The sequence below is a fragment of the Podarcis raffonei genome, chromosome 4, assembly GCF_027172205.1.
Source record: "Podarcis raffonei isolate rPodRaf1 chromosome 4, rPodRaf1.pri, whole genome shotgun sequence".
Taxonomy (NCBI): Eukaryota; Metazoa; Chordata; class Lepidosauria; order Squamata; family Lacertidae; genus Podarcis; species Podarcis raffonei.
In genome coordinates, this window is record NC_070605.1 from 33,659,419 (window position 1) to 33,684,775 (window position 25,357).

General features: G+C 38.2%; 1 protein-coding gene across 6 annotated transcripts in view; it reads left to right on the plus strand.

Moving 5' to 3' along the window:
* Positions 1 to 25,357, plus strand: part of ZBTB20 (zinc finger and BTB domain containing 20) — a 484,288-nt gene that overhangs the window by 228,914 nt on the left and 230,017 nt on the right. For all 6 annotated transcript variants that reach the window (XM_053386091.1, XM_053386092.1, XM_053386087.1 and 3 more), the window contains one exon: positions 14,534 to 14,616. The gene's annotated coding sequence lies outside the window, so the exon portion shown is untranslated. The remainder of the gene's footprint in view (positions 1 to 14,533; positions 14,617 to 25,357) is intronic.

Consider the following 25,357-nt stretch of genomic DNA (forward strand, 5'->3'; position numbering starts at 1 on the left):
AAAATGTTGACTAAAAATCTAACTAAGGAAGATATTGTAGAACTAGAACAAAAGATGGGAATTATGACAGCAAAGAAAGTGAAATATCTTGGAGTGTGGATATCAGCGAAAAATATTTACCTATATAAGGATAATTATGAAGTCACTTGGAAGAATATTAAGAAAGATCTTGAAATCTGGGAGAGATTGAGGTTATCTTTTCTGGGGAAGGATAGCAGTTATCAAAATGAACGTTCTCCCCAGAATGTTATTTTTGTTCCAAAAGACTAAAAGGTCTAAAGCAGTGTAAAGAGTGGCAAAGAGCCTTAGCGAGATACATCTGGCAAGGCAAAAGACCACGAATAAAAATGAAAATATTGGTGGACAAAAAAGAAAGAGGGGGATTCTCTCTACCGGATCTAAGTTTATATTATGAAGCGGCGTGTTTATTGTGGCTGAAGGATTGGATAAGATTGGAAAATAGGGACATCTTGGACTTGGAAGGTTTTGATAACAGGTACGGGTGGCACTCGTACCTGTGGTACGAAAAGGTGAAAGTTCATAGAGGCTTTCTAAATCATATTTTTAGGGGACCACTATTCCAAGTATGGAAAGAAAGAAAAATATATTGGAAAGGAAGACACCTTGGTGGATTTCACCAATAGAGGTGTTAACTATAAAAAAAATAAACATGGAAGGGAAGAATGGCACCTATGAAGAACTAACTTGGAAGACAGATCAAGGGATTAAATTTAGACCATATGAAGAGATCAAAAATTTATTTACAGGGTGGTTGCAATACCACCAAGTAAATGATCTGCTAAAAGAAGACAAAAAGAAAGTAGGATTTGAAGATAAAAAATCTAAATTTAATGTAGAAGTTATAGAAGGTAAGAACAAAACACTGTCAAGGATGTATGATATTTTGCTAGAGTGGTATACAAAAGATGAGGAGGTGAAGGAGGCTATGACTAAGTGGGCGATAGATATTGGATATAACATCGACTTTGAGAGGTGGTTGGAACTATGGAACAAGAATATGAGATTTACGGCATGCATGGCACTAAAGGAAAACCTGTGGAAAATGATCTACAGGTGGTATCACACACCAGTGAAATTAGCGAAGATTTATAAGTTGAAGGATAAAAGATGCTGGAAATGTAGAGAGGTAGAAGGTGACCTCTACCATATGTGGTGGTCGTGTTGCAAAGTGAGAGGCTTTTGGGAATTGGTTTATAATGAACTTTAAAAAATCTTGAAATATACATTTCCCAAAAAGCCAGAAGCTTTTTCGTTAGGAATGGTCGGTAAAGAAATTAAAAAAGAAGACAAGATCTTGTTTCTATATGCTACGACAGCTGCAAGAATTATGTTAGCACAAAATTGGAAATTAGAAGTAATACCCAACATAAGTGATTGGCATGTTAAAATGATAAATTATGCTGAGCTTGATAGAATATCAAGAAGATTAAGGGACCAAGACGAACAGAAATTTCATGATAATTGGAAGAAATATTTAATGTATATGGAATCTAAATCTCAGGTGACACTGGCGGGGTTGAAATAACTCTAACAGCGGGAAAGGCCTATGTAAAAGAGTTAAAAAGTACGCGACTATATAATTTATTTGATACTTACCAAAGGAGTGGGGGGAAGTCCAAGGCTCAGTTGAGACTAACTCAGTTATGTATTTTATTTATGATTTGTGAAGTGGATATAATTTGTATAAGGTATGTGCTGGATTTTTTGTTTATGTTTTTCCTGGATATATGTGCAAATATGAATAAAAATTTATAAAAGAAAAAAAAGAAAGCTATACACAAAACTGAATTCAAGAGTTCTAACAAGAATCATGTGATTTTAGTATCCCTCTGAAATTTAATCTGTGCATCTGCTTGTTTACTAATTCTCTAAGTCAGAAGAAGTTTCTACTACTGAAGGGTTAATAGGCAACAAATAAAAGAGGCATTAAGGTGCTAAGTTGACTCTCTGAAGTGGCATAGTAGGTTGGCAGTATTCTGTTCCTTAAATGGCAGACCTAAATGTTTCAAGTTGCAGTGGTTAGAACAATGGTTTGAAACTATTAAGGCTGTGAGCAAGATTCAACAGAAGCCTAAAGTCCAAACCAAATCTGAGCAATTCAAGCAGACCTGAACTTCAACTGAGTCAGATCAAGACAACCTCAGATAACCCCAGATCAGTCTGCCTGTAGTAATCCAGGGCTGTCAGGGTTGGGACTATTAGACAGGAAAAAGAGGCAGGCAGCTTCTGCAAAGGACACCCCAAGGCTGTTTGCAAGAGGGCTTTCAAACAGCCCCGTGGTGCAGTTTGACTGCATGTGCTTCTTCCCAGCAGGTGAACACATGCATGTGCAGTCCAACTGAGCTGAATTGAATCCTCCACTCAACAGCTAGTGAGTGGAGGGTGTATTCTAGCTAGGTGGAGGGGTCTGTTTTGCCAGCATGTGACCTGCATGTTACCTGCAGACCCCAGTAGGATTGACAGGGACTGGCTGAGTCTGCAGACATAACAAGGTGGGAAGAGGAGGCCTAACCCAAAGACTGAGGGGCATGGGGAAGGGAGGAGAGAAGTTATGGTCCTAATGGTGATTCCAAGAGCTGACACAAGAGTTGGTTTGGGAGGCAGCAAGGGAGATGGGTCTGGCAGCCAGATAAGTGTCAGTCATGGAGTGGGAGGAAGTGGTGGCATTGTTGTTGACGGCTGTGGGGAGAGCTAGGGCCTGAACCACACTAAGCTGAGACATGTTGGAAGATACTAATCTTTTAGAAATAAAATACTGACTTGGAAAATATGAATCTTGGATACTGGCTCTGATTGCAGAAATAAATTTGAGTCGTGCTAGTGGTTGCAAACAGCTACTTTCAGGGACGCTGGTGGCACTGTGGTCTAAACCACAGAGCCTAGGGCTTGCCGATCAGAAGGTTGGCGGTTCAAATCCCCGTGACAGGGTGAGCTCCCATTGCTCAGTCCCAACTCCTGCCAACCTAGCAGTTCGAAAGAACGTCAAAGTGCAAGCAGATAAATAGGTACCGCTGCGGTGGGAAGGTAAACGTCATTTCCATGTGCTGCTCTGGTTCGCCAGAAGTGGCTTAGTCATGCTGGCCACATGACCCGGAATTTGTATGCCAGCTCCCTCGGCCAGTAAAGCGAGATGAGCGCCGCAACCCCAGAGTCGTCCGCAACTGGACCTAACGGTCAGGGGTCCCTTTACCTTTTTACTTTCATTTCAGTTTATTTTATTTATTTATTTATAAGCCACCTTTCTGGACTAAGTCCATATCTCACATCCACACAACCATGTATCTATCCACACATAGGTACATGCATACCATTCCATTCATGCACATATTTTTCCTATCTCCCTCTTCTGATCCCCTCTTTGGTCCATCCATTTTAGGTCTCTTTGAGATTAGTTTCTCAAAAGCTTCCTTTCAATATGAACAAGCAGAGCAATTATTTACTCTCGCAGAGAGACCTATGATTGCAAGAACACTGCAAAAACGAACTGATATATATCGTTAGTAAATTGTGTTTTAAGTCTTTAAAAGAAGTGTGTGTGTGTGTGTGTGTGTGTGTGTGTGTGTGTGTGTGTGTAATATTTGAGATCAGCAAAGGAAGTTGATGAAGAACTATAAGGTAGATTTGTTTCAGATTTATAAAGCGTCTCTTATTTACACTTTTTTAAGGATGACTAGCCTTACATTTCTAGGGAAAGGCAAGTTGCATGCAACTATCATTTAAATGTGGAACTAAAAAGCAAAAAAGGAACAAATACTTATTAAACCAATTACTGCTGTTCTTCTCATGTTGAAAAACTACCATCTTCTATGTTCATTTTTATGCTGCATTTGTGGCATGGGCTTTCTCCAGAATGAACTAGAAAGTGTTTTTTTCCCTATTTATTGTTGTTAATTCAAGAACATTTACCAGATAATATCCAATCTGTTTTAGAAATATTAGTGACCTTTTCAGTATGTAACTTTACTAAATATCAAAGTATTTGGTAAACAAAGAAATAAAAATACAGCAATATTCCTCCTATTTTACAGTACAGTATATATGAGATTATAGTAAAGGAAACTGACAGATAATTGAGGATGAGAGTTTGTGCCTTAAAATCCTCATGAAACTCAGGAACAGTTATTTCATTTTAATGTGGTCCAAGATACTAGTCTAAAAAACAAACAAACAACCCAACAAACAACCCCACAAAAATAATTCCTTATGCTATTTTTCTTTCACCACATTCCCAAAATTTTTGCCGTTAGCAATATTAATGCTTTCTATAAGGATAGTGATAAAACTAGTTTCTTGTTATATTGAAAGTAAATGAAAATTATTTTTAACTTGTTTTCATCTGTTTTTCTCTGCTATTAATTGTGATCCCCTTGACAGTTCAGTATTGATTTAAACTGGAACATTAAAAGCTGCCTTATATTGAGTTAGACTGTTAGTCCATTTAGCCCAGTATTGTTAACACTGATGGGTAGCATCTTTCCATGATGTCCAACCAGTATTTTCCAGCCCTACTTGAAGATGCCAAGGATTGAACCTGAGATCTTTTGCATGCAAGGATGTGCTCTTCCATGGAACTTTGGCTGTTCTCCTTGGAGAGATTTTGATTTCAGTACAGTGGTACCTCGGTTTAAGAACAGTCCTTGTTTAAGAACGATTCGGTTTACAAACGCCGCAAAACCGGAAATAGTGTCCCGGTTTGAGAACTTTACCTCGGTGTAAGAACGGAATCCAAATGGTGGAAGGGCACCTGCGGCAGGAGGCCTCATTAGGGACAGCACACCTCAGTTTAAGAACAGCTTCGGTTTAAGAACGGACTTCTGGAACGGATTAAGTTCGTTAACCAAGGTACCACTGTAATCAAAAGTCTTCTTATAGATAGAATAAGTGCACTTAAGAAATCAAAGCTACCATTTAGTACAAATGGCTTTTAGAATTAAAATACTGTGTCATTAAACTAATAACATTAAACCAACATGCTCAAAATCTTCATTTGAATGTTTAACATTATATCACAATTAGAAAAAGCTGAATTTTCATTAAAAAGTGATGCTGGTATTTGGTCTGTGGAACACTCACAGTTTTTTTGTCAAGATTGAGACAGACCATTTGTATTCCAGTTTAATATGGCAATTTTCTAAAAGATGAAAATGTTAAAATCAAGTCGTATTTCTTTTGTCTTAGCAAAACAGTGTAAATTTAAATAAAGGGCTGGGCTGGATCCATTGCCTTGGCTGCTGTTGCAGTACTGCTGTTGCTGCCACCCCTCAATGAAATGCAGAACAAATTTGCTATCGCTACCCAGCTGCCCAAATTGTTGCATAGAGCTGCTGCCTGGCCCCAGCTGTGCAAGCAGATAATGCCACCATGTTGCCCATGGTGATATGTGATCCAAGTAACTGTTGCCATCACTCAAAAAGTAGTGATGGCCACCAGTTTGGACATCTTCAAAAAAGGATTAGAACTTTTCTTAATTATTATACTAATTAAATTTCTATTCATGAGGATAAGGCTGCCCATGTTGTAGGCAGTATGTATCTTAAATGTCAGTTGCTGGGAATGCTGTTGCACCCAGGTGCTGCTCACAGACTTACCATAGACTTACCGGGTTCGCCACTGTGAGAACAAGTCCGCTCACCCTTTCCAGCGGGCAGCATTGTGGCCAGGTTAGGCCCCTTCAGTGATCTGGCGGGGCGGAGATTGATGCCCCCCCCGTGCTGTCCTGGCCATGTCACTGGCGCTGGGCAGGGCCATGCCCAGGGGTTGCTCTGCTGTCCAATCAGCACTGGTGGGGGGGCATAGCCATGGGAAATTTAAATTGTGATGCGGCTGGGGCCCCCTCCTCTCTCACCCTTCACCGGATCCCAATGGAAATCTCTCGGGGTGCCCCTATTTGATGTAAGTCACAGGGTCCCCCTATTGGTGGTTTACTCTTAGATGGACTCCTTGCAGTTGGGCAGGAGTCAGGATATAGCCTGGCTTCACCCAATGCCTAAGCCAAACCGCTCACATCTGTAACCAATAAAGTTGTGGCCTATTTAAACCCATAAACCTAAATACTCGTGTCCCTGTGTTTATTACCCACTAGGGAACTGCAGGTCACAGGGCCTTGACAAGCAAGTTGCTGCTCTAGATGGGCCATTGGCCTGATCCAGCAGGCTCTTGCATTCATATGCCACTTATATCCCAAATGTCACATACTACTGCTATCCAGGGCAAGTGTGCTTCTGTTGTCCACAATTCTGCTCAAAGTGTGGTGAAGCCTGATGCACCAGGTGATTCCAGGACATCGAGCAATCCTCTGCATGGGTTGGTGAAGCAGGAAGAATGGTCCATGTTCTTATGCCAAACTGGGTGAGCTCTCTTTCCTCATGTGGCATTCCAAGAGATATGTATTCTCTTCAATACATAGTGGAAAAGCAGACTGTCCTGACAACTGTGCAGTCAGAATAAGAAAAATACAGTACAAACTTAACTTTATTAAGAAACTTGTAGAAGCTAAACAACTATCAAATTCATTGTGGCATAAGACTACAGTTGACTTTATTAGAAATGTGCAGTGTAATCTTCATCCTCCATAAATTTGTTTAATTCTCTTTCAAAACCATCCAAGTTGGTAGCCTTTATTACATCTCGTAGTAGTGAATTACATAGTTTGCCTATACTTTGGATGAAGTATTTTTATCTGTGCGTGCTCATTCTCAATGTTTGCTGCAGAGTGTGTGATTTCCAAATGCCAAATAGAGATTGGGTACACTTGGTTAATTCTTATATGCATGTTAAAGACAAAAAATGGTGGCAGTCTGTTTTTCAAATTGGGGAGTTTTCAGTATTAGAGGAAAGCATGCTAGCTGCACATAAGAAACTGTACCCAGGGCTATGTACCAAGTTAGCTGCTACGTTATCCCTATATGTCCCTGCTTTGGGTATATTGTCATTTAGCTAAAAGCCTTGGAGTATAGAATATTTTTGAGAGAAATCAGATTGGAAAGGGAGAGACTATGATTCTTTCATGACTTGCCATGTGGGGCTGTTACGAATTTCTGTACAACATAGCCAGTTCCAAACATATCAAATTACAGCTGCCCAGTTATAGAATTTCCAGTTCTGACGGCTTGTAATTTATTTTTGTCTTTGGAATCTCAATGCTCTTTATTCTTGGTATCATTCCATGCTATATACAATTGTTCCATGTTTCAATTTAGAATTCATAATTTAATTGGATGAGCTGTGAACCTCTAGCTATTTGAACTTCTCATAGTACCACTGACATGGAAAAGTTGGCTGTCACTTCCTGAATGATCATCATCTCCAATTCAGACATATTTACATTAAAGCTAAATATAGTGCTGTAAACTTCTAAGATATTTTAGTTCGCTGAGTGTCCCTTTGCAGAGGAAAGCAAAAATGTTGTGTATAAAAAGAACTAGAATTTTTCCCCCCTTATTGGAAGTCTGAAGTACAGGAAAATCTTTGACACTGTGTCCTATACACCCAAGGGAGAAGAAGCCACACAAATAACTTTCCCAGTGTTTTCAGGGCCTGACTTATACATGAAGTTAAATGTGAGATGGCTTCCTAAAATATATTATTAAAATGTAAGCATAGGAAGCGGGGTTCTTTTTGAATCAGGATGACAGTGTGCAAGGAGGAAATATTTAACTCTTCCTGCCATAACAAAAGTTGACGCTTCTCTGACACAGTAACTAGTGGTAGAAAAAACTCCACTTTGCATTAATGGAGGCTTCCTTCCTCACCCCCCTCCCCGCAAACTGTACTACAGAGTGGTTTTTCTCCTGACTGCAGCAGGGAACGGTTAAACCTTGCCTCCTTGTGTGCAGTGGACCCCCATTCCTACTAGTAAATGAAAAACCTCACAGGAAACGGCAGGGAACACCTTTAACATTATGTGCAGAATTAGACCCCCATTTCAAAAAAGGAGCTGAAATCAGGGGGAAGTTTACAGGTGAATAAAGTGGCCCTTGTGTTAGTCTGCATGTCATTTTGGGAGCCCTTCGAATATACGAATTGTAATAGGAAATTGTGCAACGGTTTGGAGACGTCTGTTTGGTTTCCCCTGCCTGAATCCTCCAATGGAACTGTCATACTGTTAGGAGACTCTGTACTGCAGACAATACCAGGAAAAGGCAAAGTTTGCTTGCTTTTTGTGCTTTGATAAATGCGTAATAGAACCCCCCCCCCCATGTTATGATATAGATTTCTTATCTGGAATAATGTCATATTTGTTACTAGTACTGAGACTGTGAACTGGTCCTTTCTAATTTGCCCACCAGCATGCTCTTACTCTCAGTAATGGTCTAGTATAATCCAGACGAGAGCATTCAGTATTTCAGTCCCTTTGTAGCAGGTTCCAAACAGGAGTTGGGCTAGTAAGAGCTATTTTCCCAGCTCAAGATACTGATCAAACATTTCAAGTATTCAAAGCACAAGAAGCTCCTGAAAAGATTTATAGAATTCATTGCAAACGCCCGGGAGATTTGCCATTTGGACGGTCCTTTATACCATTTTGAACTTCATCTGTCGATATTTCTGTTTCAAATGGAACTTTTTGTTCTGTAATCTGTGGGGGTTTTCGTTTTTCCAAAAAGCTATGTATTCTAAACTATGAAATTCTGTCACTGTAGAGATTCCTAGGGGTGCAAAACTTTGTTGTTGATGTTGACAAATGTTTCTCTTACTGCTTTTTATAATTGATTTCTTCTGAACAGTTGAGGGTATAATGGCTGGGGCATTAGTGGGATAGCATATTTTTGAAAGCATACAGTTGGCTTTCTTTCCAAATTAAAAAAAAAATCATTGGGCACATGAGAGAGTTGCTAGTGCCTAGAGATGTGGTAATGTTGCCAAGTTGCACATGAATATCTTCGGCTTAAGCTTTTGTTTCTTGGGAAGTACCAATGATCAGTTGTTGTTGAAGAGATTTTAACATCTTTCCCAGGATGATCTGCTGAGAGGGCTGCTTTGGTTTTCATCATCTAGGTAATGGCCTTCCTCTAATATACTCTTTAAATGACCTAGGGGAAGAGTGTCCTTTTGTCATTTCTTTCAAATCTCTGCTATATGTGCTTACTGATAAATTTGGAAGAGGTTTCCTTTTTTAGCTTTTAGGAGAGAAATCTCCAGATGGGGACCCAAATGCTGACATCCTGTGCTTTGTAGATAATGTTGGATAGGGGTTGGATGGGGGGGGGGAGGAGAAGGGTGATATGACATAGGTATCATTCATCTCAGATGTTAGAAATCTTGCTATTCCTATTACAAACCAGTTCAGAACTATTACTTATCCAGCATTGTGGAAAATGAAAAGTAACATCTGCACAATTTACGTTTAATCAGCTGTGTATTTGTTCACTTCTTACAGAAGGATATAAGTTATTTTTTTAGATATGGCTTGTTGATTAGAGCTGGTTCATGTGTGTTTCTGCTTTACATGTGCAGTTCAGTGTCAAGCACCTTTATTCAGAAATAAGTTCTATTGAGGTTAACACAGCCCTTTGCATGCTGTCTTGGGAATGAGCCTCATTGAAATCTGTGAGACTTAATTCTGAGTTAACACACATAGGATTGCACTGTAAATGCCCCAAAATGTTTTTATATGGGAACAATAAACTATGCACGGAACGTATAAAACCTTAAAGATTATTTCAAAGTGATATATTTGTGTGTGCAAGAATTAGCTACCAAAAATTTGTGAAAAAGCAAAAGGTATTTGTGTACTAACACATTGCACCTCTTGAAGTAATTCAGGTTGTTTCTGATTTCTTTTCACTGCCAGATATTTCATTAGTATTATTTCCTTTTGAATTTGTATAGTATTTGCTTCTTAAGTTTGGAAAATTCATTTCCCCCCTATATAAATATAATTGGGTTTTGTGTATGTATTTTATCAAGTTGCAAATGGTTGTACATTTATTTTGTACAGACTTCTAAATTAATGTAGCAATTTGTAATATGAAAGTGCTTGAGGTGCCTATATCAGAATAATACTTTTTCATGATGCTATCCTGCACGTAATATTTGTTCCACTGTCCAGTAACAAACTATTGAACAGTTATAGTCATGATTGCACGTGCTGCTTTTTGGGGGGTGGGGATGAGATTTAGTAAATGATAAAATCCTATATCCTCACAGCTGTTGTTGTTTTAAGAAAGAATTTTTGAAACAATATGCTTACTGTGTTTTAAATTAGCCCATGTCAAAATCTAGGCATTGTTAGTCACACTACTTTAATCTTGTATTCCAATTTCAAATCAGTAAAATGCATTTGCTTCCTTCTGTTGGACTTGACTGTTTTGGACTTCCTTGTGTTAGACAGTTGACCCAATCCATAAGACATAAGGCGCTTTCTTGTACTGTGTCAAACTGTTGGTTCATCTAGTTCAGAACTATTTGCACTGACAAGCAGTGGTCTCCAGGGCGTCAGACAAGGGACTTTCTGAGCCCTGCATAAGGCACCAGGGATTGAATCTGGAACGTTTTTCGAAGTCTTTCTAGTTAAACTTAGTTATGAAAGCAATGCTGCTTAACTTAGTTGCAGCTATATTCCATTGGTGTTGGTGAGTCTTAATCATAACAAACGTTAGCTGGTTTGGGGGCAATGTAGTGTAAGGTCACCAGATTTTTCTGCAATGAATCCGGGGACACTTTTCAATGTCAATGGATTTTGTATGGGGACTGATTTGTAAATCTGGGTTCTGTCCCCGAGAAATGGGGACGTCTGGTAACCTTAATGTAGTGGCAATGCAGTACCAACAACATCATGAATGGAGATTTGCTGCCTTTCAATTTCTTCTTTCACATATTTTAAAGTGCTTCCACTTTAAAATAGGGTTTAATATGGCAAACAGGTTGTTCCTATATCACAAATGGGTAGTTGCTAACAGCCCCCCCCCCCCGATCTTACCATATATTCTGAGGAAAAGATTAAATGGAGGGAGATTAAATTGAGGGAGGAATATCACCCATCCTTTTGATGCCAACATTGTTGTATGGACACTGCATGCATGAGGAGCACAATAAACCCCCAATAAACCCTAGTCCAGAAGCCGCTAAGTCTCACTAGGTTGAAAGAGACTTACATACAAGGATACATGTGATTATAGGTTGGGCCATGAATATTGATCAGAAGGTGAAGCAGAATGCCTTTAAAGTGTACCATGGAAGTGGTAACAGGTTCTGTGAAAACATGCACACAAAAATGTTTTTATAGTGTCAATAGTGAATAGGAAAATAATAGTGTAAATGTAAAGGTTTAAAATGAAGTACATTGAATATGCAGTGGGCAAGTTATTACCTGGATTTTCAAAAACAATTATTGTGTACTAATGGGAAGTAAATACCCTATAATTGGGGGGAAAAGACTGCACAAATATATTTTACACTTCCCTTGACAAATCTTGATGTATAAACTTGGAAAACATAAGGGCTGAAAAACACAATTGCTTGTTTCCAGTCCTTGCACATGTTTTGCAATCTCAATTTCAGATATATCCATGTAATTCTAAGGGCAGCTATCTATGATTGTTTTCAGTAAAATTTGAGATTCTCTGAGATCTAATGAGAACGTTAAATTGGTATTTTGAAAACTACAGGAAGCCTTAAAATGATATATTCTATTCATGGTCTCTTTCATATTTTATTAAAAGATTTTCCTGAGAATCTCCTGGTAGGGTATTTGCCTGTCAGACACCAGCACAAATAGTTATGCTATGGGCATGGGTAAAACTGTAATTAACCTGTTAAATAGAAAGTATACTTAGATAAGGTAAGATAGTCCAGACACAAAAACCCAAGGCTAGAATAGAACTTCATTAGGTTTGGCTTTGAATTATGACCATAAAAATAATGGGGAGTACCTTGCATTGGTGAGTTGATGGTGAGTTTCTAATGATGTTGGGAAAGATTAAGGAGAAGGGGACGACAGAGGATGAGATGGTTGGACAGTGTTCTCGAAGCTACGAACATGAGTTTGACCAAACGGCAGGAGGCAGTGGAAGACAGGAGTGCCTGGTGTGCTCTGGTCCATGGGGTCACGAAGAGTCGGACACGACTAGACGACTAAACAAAAAATAATAATGATGCAGCAGAATAATAAACAACCCAGTACTGAATCTACTTGCATAGCCATACGAAACATTTCAGTTATATATGGTGATTCAGCACAACATAGTCTGGATATTTTAGGTGAATAGCCATATGATAATTGAGTAATGTATGGCCTATAGCTTTATCAGTATCTTCTAGTATAATAAATGTGTTTGTAGTGCTAGGTTGACAGTCATACTGATATGAGGTTTATGCACATCTTAATGCACTACATTTGGTTGGCTAAGAATGTTAATGACCACTTTGCCAGTGATGGGTTGATTATGGTTTTGGCTGACATATTTTGCCTATAATGAAGAGGCAATTTGAGGGTTGCACCACAGGCTATGATCACACTTGGAACTGCCCCCATAAAAATGGCACCTCTATTGTAAAGTTGTTTCTAGAAATGACCTCCAGGTTGTCAGTGTAGTTCTGCTAATGCTACAACATGGAGGCAGCAGTGCAAGCAGGGTGCCAGTATTTACAGCATTGTGTCAATGAGGCTCATTCAGAATAACTGCCCAACGTTGCTGTAAAAGAATTAACAGCTGTTGCTTTGCACCCAATCCATAATTGCAACAGAGGGTGAATTTAAGATAAGAACAATTAGCCTATAGCTCAGTACACTTTCCAAATCCCACCATACATAAGATGGCTCATTCAGACCAGACAATCCTTTTCATTGCTCAGCTGGGCATAGGCTATTTTGTGTGTGTGTGTGTGTGTGTGTGCATGCGCGCACACACAATTATTTAGTCATATGCATATTTTAATTTTTTTATTATGCTTCTGATGCCGCTATTGGAAGCATGATAGGATGTATATTCATGCAGATTCTTAAGTGCAGTGGAATGTGTGTTTATATATATATATTTGTAAGTGTGTGTATATATATATTGTCTGTGTGTATGAGAAACAGATGCACTGTAGGCAGATAAAGTAGATAAATATAGATTCAAATAGAAGCATAAGTGTATAAATATAGACACTATATGGAGTGAAGGCAGGCAGATCAGCACAGTTTCATTATTACTTGTATTCTGTATAATAAAAGAGTAGCTGACATTAAAATGACTGACTGAATGACACTGTCAGATTGCAGAAGACGCAGTGTAAGGTAAGAAAATAACCTTTCTAGCAATTTGAAGAGCAATTAAGCAAGAAGATTCAGTGTCTTTCATTATTTGCTTAATATATTTCTACTGGATTTTATTTTTGCATTTAGAGGGCAGAAGCAAAACATGAATTCTTACTATATCCTAAAATAAATTTCTAAATAAATTAAATAATTAATAATAACCCTAGCTTTGCAACATAGTGTGGGGCAGCTGTCCCATTTCTTTAAGTATAGATTTCTCAATTTTTTGCTTCTACTGATCACCCGGTGGGCTTTAGCACAGAGTTTTAGATGGCAATTGATGAAGAAAATAAGGTAGAAAATTCTGCATTGGTTAAAAAAGGGGTTTTCATTGGATGTCTGATAAAGCCTCTGTGTTGTGTGTTTTGTGAGTTTCCAAGTGTTGTGCTTATCATATTTTGATCTTGTCATATCTGCTCTTTGGATTTGCTACTATGAAATGGTATTGGACCCAAACAATGAACCTAGCTGCATTTTGCTAGAGTAGATTACTCTAACAAAACAACCGCCGCATTAACTTTTATCATCTTCATTGATTTCTACTTTCTCCTGTTACTTTCTTGGACAACAATGATCATGAATGTCTGAATCTAAATTGTCCACACTTGCATCAATTTCAAACAGCCTGCTTCTCACGCGAAGTCCTGCGCGTGTAAAAACCAATAGTTTTACTCTATTTCCCCTAAAAACAGAATAAGTAACAGAGAAAGATTCTGTGGATTTTAACATGGAACAAAATCTTAGTTCAGGTGAGACCTTGAGTGTTTTTAAAAGCCTTGACTGTACCATTGCAAGTATCTCAGTGTGATTAGCACACCTGAGAACTGCATCACATGGCGGAGCTTCAGTTGAAAGTATGGTTTGGGGTGTGAATTTCGCTCTATATCAGCCTTCCCCAACCTAGTACCCTCCAGATATTTTGAACTACAAACTATACTGGGTGGGTGGGTGGGTGGGAGCTGTGGTCCAGAGTCTCCCAACCTCCCTGGAGCAGATTTTGGAGGTTCATGGTAGAGGAAAGGAGGCAGCTTACTGTATTAGCACACACCCTCTCAGTTCTAGGTTGGATTTCACCCATTGATCAACTTACTATAAATCATTATTTCTTTTGAATATGTAGAAAATGTGCTACAACTGTCGCTATGTAGGATGAGTAAGTTTAAAGCATAGACTGATCCCTCCCTTCTCTCACACATATTTAGTTCTATTATTTTTATATGTATGAAAATGCAATATGGAGCCCCACTCTAACTCGGTGTTTCTCTTGAATAGCTTCCATCGTGCTGTAATCAGTTCCAGAATGATGGAACTTGGGAGATTCATGTGACTAATGAAAGCCATTCGGAGATAAAAAGGTAAGTTGTAAAATTGAGGACCAAACTTGATGTTGCATGACAGAGTTGCCTCCATTCTGTATCTCACTGCATCCTCATGTAACAAGTATCTTGTGATGTGATGTTACTGTGTCCTTTGCTTTCTGCTCACCCACCCCACATCACTGGCTGGTGTGGGGGTGAGAAGACACATGCTACAATACTTACTGTTGGCATTGTGTGTGTATATATATATGCGCCACACACACACACTTTTAATGAAAAGGTTTATTTGTCTGCTTGGGGCTTTAGTTCCTTGTTCATAAATAGCAGAAACAGTACTACCTATCCCTTCCCACCCCCCCCCTGGTTACCCCTAGGTAAAGGTAAAGGGACCCCTGACCATTAGGTCCAGTTGCAAACGACTCTGGGGTTGCGATGCTCATCTCGCTTTATTGGCCGAGGGAGCCGGCGTACATCTTCCGGGTCATATGGCCAGCATGGCTAAGCCGCTTCTGGCGAACCAGAGCAGTGCATGGAAATGCCGTCTAACCCCTACTTCACCTGTATAATTTAGTCACTATATTGCAGGAAATTCCAAATGCCAGGCAACCATATCTCTTTCCTTTACACATATGCATTATGAAACTGTATTTAATTTGTCAAGCAAACTTTTGCCAATACAATATATAATCCTTTCTTAAAGTTAAATGTATTTGAGTAGGGGTTTTAGGGGGTCATGTTTCTGTTTTGCTACTTACATTAAATATTTTAAAGGCAAACTCAAGCATATAAGTTGAAACATTAGAAAACTATAATTTTTGAAAGTTATGTATTGTGCATGAACATTCAGATGGAAAACCCCAATCCCACCTGCAGTTTGAAATAGCATAGCCCAGGAAAAAGCTTTTGTTCTGGATTCTATCAATTGTATTGCATCAATCAGCCCTAACTCGACTCTTGAGATGCCTTCTTTCATTGTCTCTGCTGAAGAGGATATAATTAGTGATGGAAAGAGCTCTTGTGGAAGTCCACCTTGTTCACCTCTTATTTTGCTTAATTCAGTTTTTTCATTCAGTTCCCGATTCTGTTCCCTTTGATGTCAGTGGAAAATGGCCTGTTGAGTCAAAGAAGGACAAGAATTCCTGGGTACATTTGAATATACCACTTAAAATTTTCAGGGTCAGTAGAAAGCTTTCGGCTTTGGGGCTTCCTAAGTTTTGTCAGCAAGTGAGACAATGCACAGTGAATGAAAGAAGGCTCTTGCCAGATTTAAGCATTCTATCCTCCCTAACAGAGTTGATTCAGTACTACAGCTGTTCAAAATAAATGGTTCAAAAAGCACTTTATAATGCTACCCCCCCATCTAACTGTATCGAGGACTAAATTAATAAATCCCCCCTTTTTTGCCCTTTCTGATTGGAAATCAATTTTAGAAAAATTTCATGCGGGTATCTAGATCTAGTGTTAGAAGTCTGGAGGGAGTAGACTCTGGGAAAGTGATATTGGTCATGCCTGTAAATGCCAAATACATGCCCTTTTTAATCTATTGATATCAGTAGGGTGGAGATAAATTAAATTCCTGTAAATAATCACTGGCTGTATATCATAGTTAGTTATATCTGAAACAAATGTGCTGTACTTAAGAAAAAGAGTGGAATTGTAAAAAAAATGAGATTTTCTTTTTTCTTGGATCTGTCAAACTGTTGTCTGTGTCATTCAATGAGTTTAGGGAACGTATTGGGCAGAGAAGAGTTATCCTAAGGTTACCAGACGTCCCTGTTTCCCGGGGACAGTCCCCGGATTTACAAGTCAGTTCCCTGACAAAATCCATCTATTTAGTAGGAAGTTGAAAAGTGTCCCCAGATTCACTGAAAAAAAATCTGGTAACCTTAAGTTATCCAGGTCAGATGCTGTGAAATAAGACTAATATTATCAAATATTATCAACAGATAGGTTGCTTGTGTGTCTTTTTTCTGCATTTAGGTGTTTAGATAATGCTGCACTTAAAAATGATATCCAGATTCAGTAACCACAAACTTTAATGGAGTTACTAGCACTTAGTGGGTAAATTAGTAAAACTAATTAGAATGACGCAGGTACAAGAAAACATTGAAATAATCAGACCAATAAATTAATTAATATCCAAGGTTTCAGAGATTCTGAAAATTTGTGCAGCTGTAAATTACAGTTTGTCCATTAAAATGGTGGAAAAGAGTACGTGAAGTACCAACTTCGGCAATGACACCTTAAATAGTAAAATGGATCTGTGCAGGTATACATCCTAATATGTATACGCTTTTGCCTCTTCTAGTGGATTAAATGAAAAGCTGATCCCTCATACTTTAGATAGAATTAATGACTTTAGATTTTTGACCGGTGTAAGCAGAAAATATTTGTATGATATCTAGTTCCAGTCTAATTCAGGGGTCTTTGAGTACCATAAAAAATGAACATAACATCAGAACTTGTCATTGTTGTAATTGACATTGTTTTTATGCTATTTATTATTACTGCCTGAGTTTAGATAATATCCACGAGACAGGAAAGCCAACTTGATCTTAATAGGAAAAGTAATATATGGTAAGCTATGAAAAATGATGTGGAAAAGAATACAAAGAACACATTTTGTCCAAAGAAGGCCACCCAATTGCCATCATTATTAATTTATAATTTTGCAACCTTCAGAAAAGTGGATAAATATATTTAGTCAAATTTCAGAAGCAAAGGGTAGAGAAAGATCTCAAATTGTACAATTAACATTAGTGGTTTTTTTCTACAACAGCTGAAAAATCTTCAGTTACATTATTTTAGAAAATTCACATTAAAAATAGTTGTGTAGCCATTGCCTGGTACCTGAATTTTGTAACTTGCTGGACTAAGTAGTACTTTCCTCCTGACATGTGTGGTTAAACCTGAAAAGGTTGAAAGTGAAGAGTGCTCACAATGCTGTCTTTTTAATTCCTAGGTTGTTGGTTTTTTTTAAAAAAAGGCTTCAAACTAGAAGACAATCTATTTCAGATCTCTCTCTTTTTGGCTTTTGAATTCACATTGAGCTCTTTCCCTTTCATTATATTCCCAGGAAAATGTGTGACTTCTGCAGAGTCCATTTCTCTTTATTTCCCAAATCTCTGGACGTATGGATTGAAAACATCACCTTTCCACACACACCCTCCCATGCCCAACATTAATTATTTTCTGAATGGCAAAAACAAAGACTTTTTTCTTCCTATTAAGTTTTTTTTAAAAAAAAAGTATTTCAGTCATGTTACTAATGTTGATAAAAGTAGGAAAATATTTTTGAAGAGGTTTTTGTTTTAGTAAAGAGCTTGCTTAGTAAAATTATGTTTTGATCAGTAGGACCAGTACAATGAATTATTCTCAGCAATGGATAAATGATAGTGTAGAAAAGTTGTATTTTCCTGACCAATCTCATTTGATTAAGGAAGAACATGTTGAAAGAAAATTTAATCCACTATTCCTAAAAATGGCTGTTTATTACTATTGTCTTAATTGTACTCCTTCTAGACGTAAGCCAGCCTCATCATTTGTATCATATTCCTCTGGATTTATCTGTCAGAGAAACAGAAGACCCTTGTGGATTACTATTTTTTCATATAAAGATCCACTACTTTACTTTTTTTAACAGAGCAATGTAGTATAAAATTTTATCAACTCACCAAACATTTTATGGCCCACTCTCTTGTATGTACTGAAGTGTCACTGAGTCTGGCAAACTACTCATATGGAAGGAATTGCTTCCTGCCCTGGGCAGGTGACTAACTGAAAGTTGGTGGACGATACTGTTCAGAATGTCATTCATACAACAGAGAGAAAATTATTTTTTGTTCAGAAGGTACCGGTACTTACTAGTTGAGAACTGATTTTCTTGATAGTCTGTTGAGGTTTTTTAATAGGTTTTTTGTCGTTACTAATTACGAAGATGTGATATTTTGTTGATGCCCTTTTGCAGCTCTCTGGTTTTGTGTGTTGTTGTTTTTTAGCTTGAGTTCTGGTGTGGTATTTGAATCTATATTGTAGCTAAGGAAATGTTTTTGTTTTTCTTTTCATGATTTTAATAATTTTCCATTTCTGGAAGCTGATTGATTTTGTAAATGGAATAAGGTTATATTTGCATGTCCTACGATGTGCTGTAGGCTTGTGAGGTTGCCCCCCCCCCTTTAGGTAAAGGGCTTTTCATCTCATTCTTTTAGTATATTTCAAGTACCTTCCTTTTTTAAAATATTAATGTAATGTACTGTCGGGCAGTGTCATGAAAATTAGAACAGCAAGGGTGCATGATTCATATATTGGGTTCAAGATGTCCCCATAATTTATATCTAGAACACTAACTACATCACAGACAGAAGTCGCTTATTTATCAAGTGACGAAAGTAAAGTTCAGATGAGGCCACAGATATTCATGGTGCACACAGTGTTGATTTATTTTGTAAACAGACCATGGGTAATTAATCATAAAATCAAACTTTGCTTTAAAGCTCACATAATGTCATTAATTTCGGTTACATACAAGGAATTATTCAGGATAATGAGTCATTCATGTCTAGCTACAGCTAGCTAAGGCAAAGAAGGCCAAATTCCAGACCAGGTTGACGAATATATCACTACAGTGCTAAACTCAGAAGTAAGAGACTCTGATGTAGCTTCAGCACAGTGAGAAAATGCATATGTTACATCTGATCCCATTGCAATATCACTATTAAATCTTTCTAAGGGTGAACCCCAAATGCACCCTGTTCATCTGAATAAATTGTATGGTTCCCTTGACTTGCTTTTGTTTGTGTGCAGTGGTGTTCACATAAGGTACTTAAGCTACTTCTTTTGATGAGGCTCTTGATCTTCATTAGATAGATAGCCTGATAATGTCAAGAGCTTTATCTTTTGAGGCTGTGGACACAAGCGTACCTGACCATGTTGAAGGTTATAATAGCCTGTAGCTGTGATCCAGCAGAGGTGGTTTGTGAACACAGTGGAGAAAGAACCCTGTATACTTGCACTTTTCTGGATAGTAGGAACACCTTCCTTGCACACTGTGCAATTCTCTAAGTTTTTGCTTGTCTTTGGCTGACTCTAGTTCAAAATATATTGCAAACCCTGCAATATATTTTACAGAGAACCTTTACTGAGCACAGATCTCCTAAGCACAAACATAATCTAACTAGCAATATAATTATGATCAAGTCTTCAAGGTTCTACAGCAGGACAAGGCCTATGTTTTATTTTATTTTATTTTATTTTATTAAGATTCTATTCCTCAGTTTCACTAGATGCAATACTGGGTATTTCTGTTCTCTTTCCCTTAATTTTTGGTTTCTTGTATAGTATAGTTTTTCTGTACACATTTAATGGTTAGGTCCATTCCACCCCATTTAAAGTAGCACTTCCTTAACTAATACAAATGTGTTTGGTATTATAATCTAATTTTGTGAAGCACATTGGATTGCATTTCTATTTTTAAAATAGGTTTTTTAGCTGAAACAAGTCATAGTTCTCTTAATATACTCACAAAATAAAAATAAAAATCATAATTTTTCATCACATAAATTAGGAAATATTTAAAATTTCAGATCATGCGACTTCCCAAGAGAGACTCCATTTATGATTTGAGCACGCGTGACTAGTAAAAAAATGAATTTATCGACAAGAGTAAATCAGTTTCCAAATGGATAGCTTTGTTAGTTGCAACAAAAGAATGAAGAGTCTTGTGGCACCTTGAAGATTAACAAGCTTCTAATGGCACAAAGCATATGTAGCTTGATAAAATTTTGTACACTTGATTCAGAGTACAGGTGACAGAAATGAATTGTCTGATCAATTGTAATTCATGGGTTTCACTCTGGAGTTTCTCCTGAAATCCTTTGTTCAAGGATAGAAACTTTAAGGTCAGTAACAGTGTCCTGGTAGCTCAAAATGTTCTCCTGATGATTTATGGATATTGCTATTTCTGATGTTGGATTTGTGTCCAGTTACTTCCTTTGCATAGAAATTGACCGGTTGGTCGTATGTAGAATGCAGAAGGACATTGCTGCCAGATGATAGCATATATCACATTGGAAGATGAGAAGATGAATGAACCTGTGATGTTGTGGCTGACATTATTGGGTTCTGTAATAATGTCACTTGGGTAGATCCTGGGCTAAATTTGGCATTCCGTTTATTGCATGGTCTTGTCTCTGTTTTAGTGCCTTTGTTATGTTGCCTGCTATAAGTCACTGTTTTAGGTTGAAGGCTACCTGTAAAGAAATGCAGGTCTACCAGTCAAGATCCCTGAGAGGAAACTTTAATTGTCCACAATAGACTATGACCTGTGCCCAAAGCTGCTTACAGCAAACATTCAAAACATCAAAATACAGAGCACTGGAAATACAAATATACAAATCACAGAACATGTCAGTAAATTCAAAGCTGGCAAAAACCATCAATTTGGCAAACATGAATAATTTCAATATTACAAAAAAAGCCCAATCTAGGCTTAAGTACATAAATACAAAGCAAAACAAGAGTTAACCGACAATAAAGTTTCTGGCATTGTGACTGCACCAATTCAGGATTGTTGCATATGAAGAACCCACTCCACTGGGGTTCATATATAGCTTCTGTGGCATCTTGCCTCCATTGTGTGCAGTTGAAAATACTCAATCATGTATTAAGCGTAATGTATGCCATGCTACCCACTCACCCCTTTTCTGTGCTTACACACATCATTTTACACATGATTGGGTCAATCCTGAACTTAAATATATGGGCTGCCACTGTCATGTGTAGTTTGGTCTTGAGAAACTGAGAGAAAATAAAGTTCTAGATCAGGTGAGATAAGTAGTCCATTGTTTTTTCTAAGATAGTGTTGGCTTCAGGAATAATAATCTTGTTCAAAGTAGAAGTGTTTGTGTGTCTCAATTTCAGTTTCGTTGCACCATTTTAACTACTCTAAGGATGAAGTTGGCAAAATATTTTCCTTTAAATTCTCACAGTAATCTTCACAAACAACTGGATCATACTGCTGTGGTGTAAACTACTTCTTTCGCTAAACAAACACACACACACAATTCTGTTCTTTGTGCAAGGGATCTGCAGAGGAATTAAGGCAATTAGATCTCTATATATAGGCATTGTCTTTTTTCGCTTGAGCCTGGGAAAGGGCTGAGATGGAGACTTAAAGGGACTTAAGGAGTGCCTTATGGTGGTCTGTCATAGATCTGCACATGTGTGTGGGGAAATGGATTATGGCTCCCACCACTCTTTGCTTCTCCTGGTTCATGAAAATCTTACTAATTTTAGTGTGTTATTTGCAGAGATTTAAATGATGCATGTTCAGCATAATGCCTAGAACAGTAATTTTCAAAGAAGATGCCCCACTTGGGTTGGTTTAATTTACAGGCCCTGGAGAAAACCCCAAAATAAGTTTGTAGAAACAATAAAATCTGTTTGTCAAATGTTGTTACAGGATGAGCAAATGTCATAATAAAAGCATTCTTGTAGCAACTATAGGAACAGAATTAATGAATAATTTGCATCAAATTATTTATTTAATGCAGTTAGAATGTTGTTTTTACTCATGTAATATTCACAATTAGACGACAGTCTCCTTGAGCTATGGCTGCGTCTAAATCAGGATTTGCATCCTATGGGAAATGCCATAAGTGTAAATATTACCTTTATTCCAAAATATGCTATTTCAAATAAATATTCGACCATTACATTTTCCCAAGGAACGAATTTCTAGCTGACCAATTCCACGCGCCCCTCCCAAAAAATATATGAATATATTCCCTATGGAAGTTTTATTTAAAGCAAACTATGAATTAAACTATCACCATGTGTTTGACAGACATTAATTTTGTAGTTTATGCATTCTTAATGAAAATAGAAAGCAAGGCTAAGATATGGTACTCATTCACTGAGCATGTACTTTTAATTTTATTAAAATTTAATTTTATTAAAACGATTTAATAAATAACTTAAAACATTATGGACTATTTTATTTATGCTCTTGTTGTTTTGCATGGAACTGCACCTTTAAAGCCCACTCCTTGGCACATTTATTCATATGTAAATCCCACTTAATTCTGTTGTGACTTTATCTCAAGAGCATAGAACTGTAGCCCTGGGCTTCCTTCAGCATTGAAATTTTGGCTACAGATTTCTTCCTATTCTGAAGTTCTGCAGTGCTTCAGTGCACTGATAGCATGGTGTAATAGAGTCTTGGACTAGAACGCCCCCTACCCAGTTTCAGCCCCCCCCCTTTATATCCCAGACTATCTCTAAGGTTCCCTGACTCTCAGGAGAAGGAATGGCAAGGAATTTGCCATTTATTTGCAATTGATTGCTTCTGAAGCTGAGGTTTAACATTAACTCGTACAACTAAGTATGAGAAATATTAATACATTTGAATTTTCTCTAAACAGAGCAAACCACAACACATCCTGGCAGTCAGTTGCCTAACCTGCTGTAACAAATATGCCAAGACAGCAAAAGATACATTTCCTTAGCTTTGTTTTGCTTTATCTGGGGTCGGGGCGGGGGGTTAGCTCTTTCTGCCTTAGTTACTAGGAATAGGTCACATTTTTAAGCGTCCTATATTGTTCAAAAGCTTTAAGCCCAGGGTGGGTGGGGGCGTGGATGTCAGGAGCAGGAGCGATTATAAGACTATTACAAATTTATGTATTTCAGTTTTATGGGAGACCTTTGCTCACTTGTAGCAAAATACAGTTGTGTGACTCCCTTGTATGGGGTAGAGCCCATAAATTTTATGTACAGTAGAGATCCACTCTCCTAAGAACTGTTGATTTGCCTGAGCCTCTGAGAAATTTTCTCACAGTTCTTCCTGTGGAGCCTGTCACTAGCAGTCAAATAAGGACAATTTTACCATTCTCTCCTGCTGCTCTAATTTTTTTTTCAGTGCCAGTACATGTATTTGTTATTCTTTATAACTCCCTTTGAAGTTGGGAATCCAAGGGGAATCTAAAACCGACCAGATGTTTCTGATGCTAGAGACACAGAAGATGGCAAAAAAAAAATCAGTTTAACTGAAACTTAGCACTGTATGAATGCCGCTGCAGCTAAAATTCTGTCTTCGTTAGATTTAATTATTATTTATTTTTATTTTTGCACTTGCAATCCGAAAGGGGTGATGCCTCGTGTCACTAGCCCAGGAGGGGGAAATGGATGAATTACCCAAGGAAGCAGGGTATCAGCAGCTGCCTCTGTTGATTTCCCTTATGGGGTTTTAGTTCCACTACACTGCATGTTTCCCACCCACACTCTTTTATACTACATTTCTAGCTGAGGAAAATGACTTACGTATTGCACTGGGTTTGGAGAGCAGATAAGCAGATCAGTACAGTTGGGTGGTCAACATGTAGCAAGTGCTTTAGAGAGAAAGAAAAAGGAGCAAACTTAATAGCTTCTCTCTCTCTCTCTCTCTCTCTCTCTCTCACACACACACACACACACACACACACACAGAGAGAGAGAGAGAGAGAGAGAGAGAGAGAGAGAGAGAGATTCCTCTTTTGTGTGCTCCGTGTAAGAAGGTCACTAACTTTGACTAGAATTTATTAACAGAAGCAGATGTGGAGGTTGTCAAAATATAAGTGTCTAGAGAAATAGAAAAGGCCAAATTTACTGTAGAAACATTATCTTTAAACTGATGTGATGTTACAAATAGGAAATAGTACAACCAGATTGCTCCATCTTCCACGTGACAGCCCTTTTGATATTTGAAGATGGCTATCATATCTCCCCTGTCTCTTCTTTTCCATTCTAAACATACCCAGCTCCCTCTGCCACTCCTCATAAGGCATGGTTTCCAGACCCCTTTATCATCTTGGTTGCCCTCCTGTGCACAACCTTCCAACTTGTCAATATCCTTGTGGCACCCAGTACTGAACACAAGACTACAGGTGTGGCCTGACAAGGCAGAATACAGTGCTATTCCCTTGATCGGGACACTACTTTTGCTAATGCAGCCTAGAATAAAATTGGTGGGTTTTTTTGTTTTTGCTGCTGCATTACACTGCTCATTCACATTAAGCTTGTGGTCTACAAAGATCCAGGTGTGCCCCATCCTGGTGTCATTGATGAGCACCTCCTCAATTCCTTCATCCCAGTTATTTATAAAGATGTTGAACAACAATGGCCCCAGGACAGAACCCTGCAGCACCTCACTTGTCCCTTTTTTCCAGGATGGTGAGGAACCATTAGTGAGCACTCTTTGAGTTCGACCTACAAATCCACGTAACTGGTCATCCAGCCCTTATTTTACCAGCTTATCTGCAAGACTATCACGGGGGACTTTGTCAAATGGCTTACTGAAATCAACATACAGTACACACGCAATGTTTCCCTGATAGTGATAGTGGGTGGTAGGTATAAAAAGATTGACTACCCCTGGTCTAGCCCAATTCCCTGCAGTGCAGAAACATGCAGCTGTCCCATACGGGGATTGAGCCTGCAACCTTGACGTTATCAGCACCACACACTAACCAACTGAGTCAACTTAGCTCATATCTGATCGTAATTGAGAAACTCATATTTGGAGTAGCTTGTTCTAGAGAGAGAAATTGGTAAAATCTGTCTCACTGATGGATAGATACCAATCCATCTACTTTTGGTACTGAAACAGCCTCCAAAATACCCATTAGCTATAGGCATGGCAAACATGCCCCTATGTTTTTCCTTATAGTTACTTTTTGTTTTCCTGTTAAAAATTAAAGTCACAGCCATGATGTCTTTGCCACAGTAATCATTCTGTTATCAGACT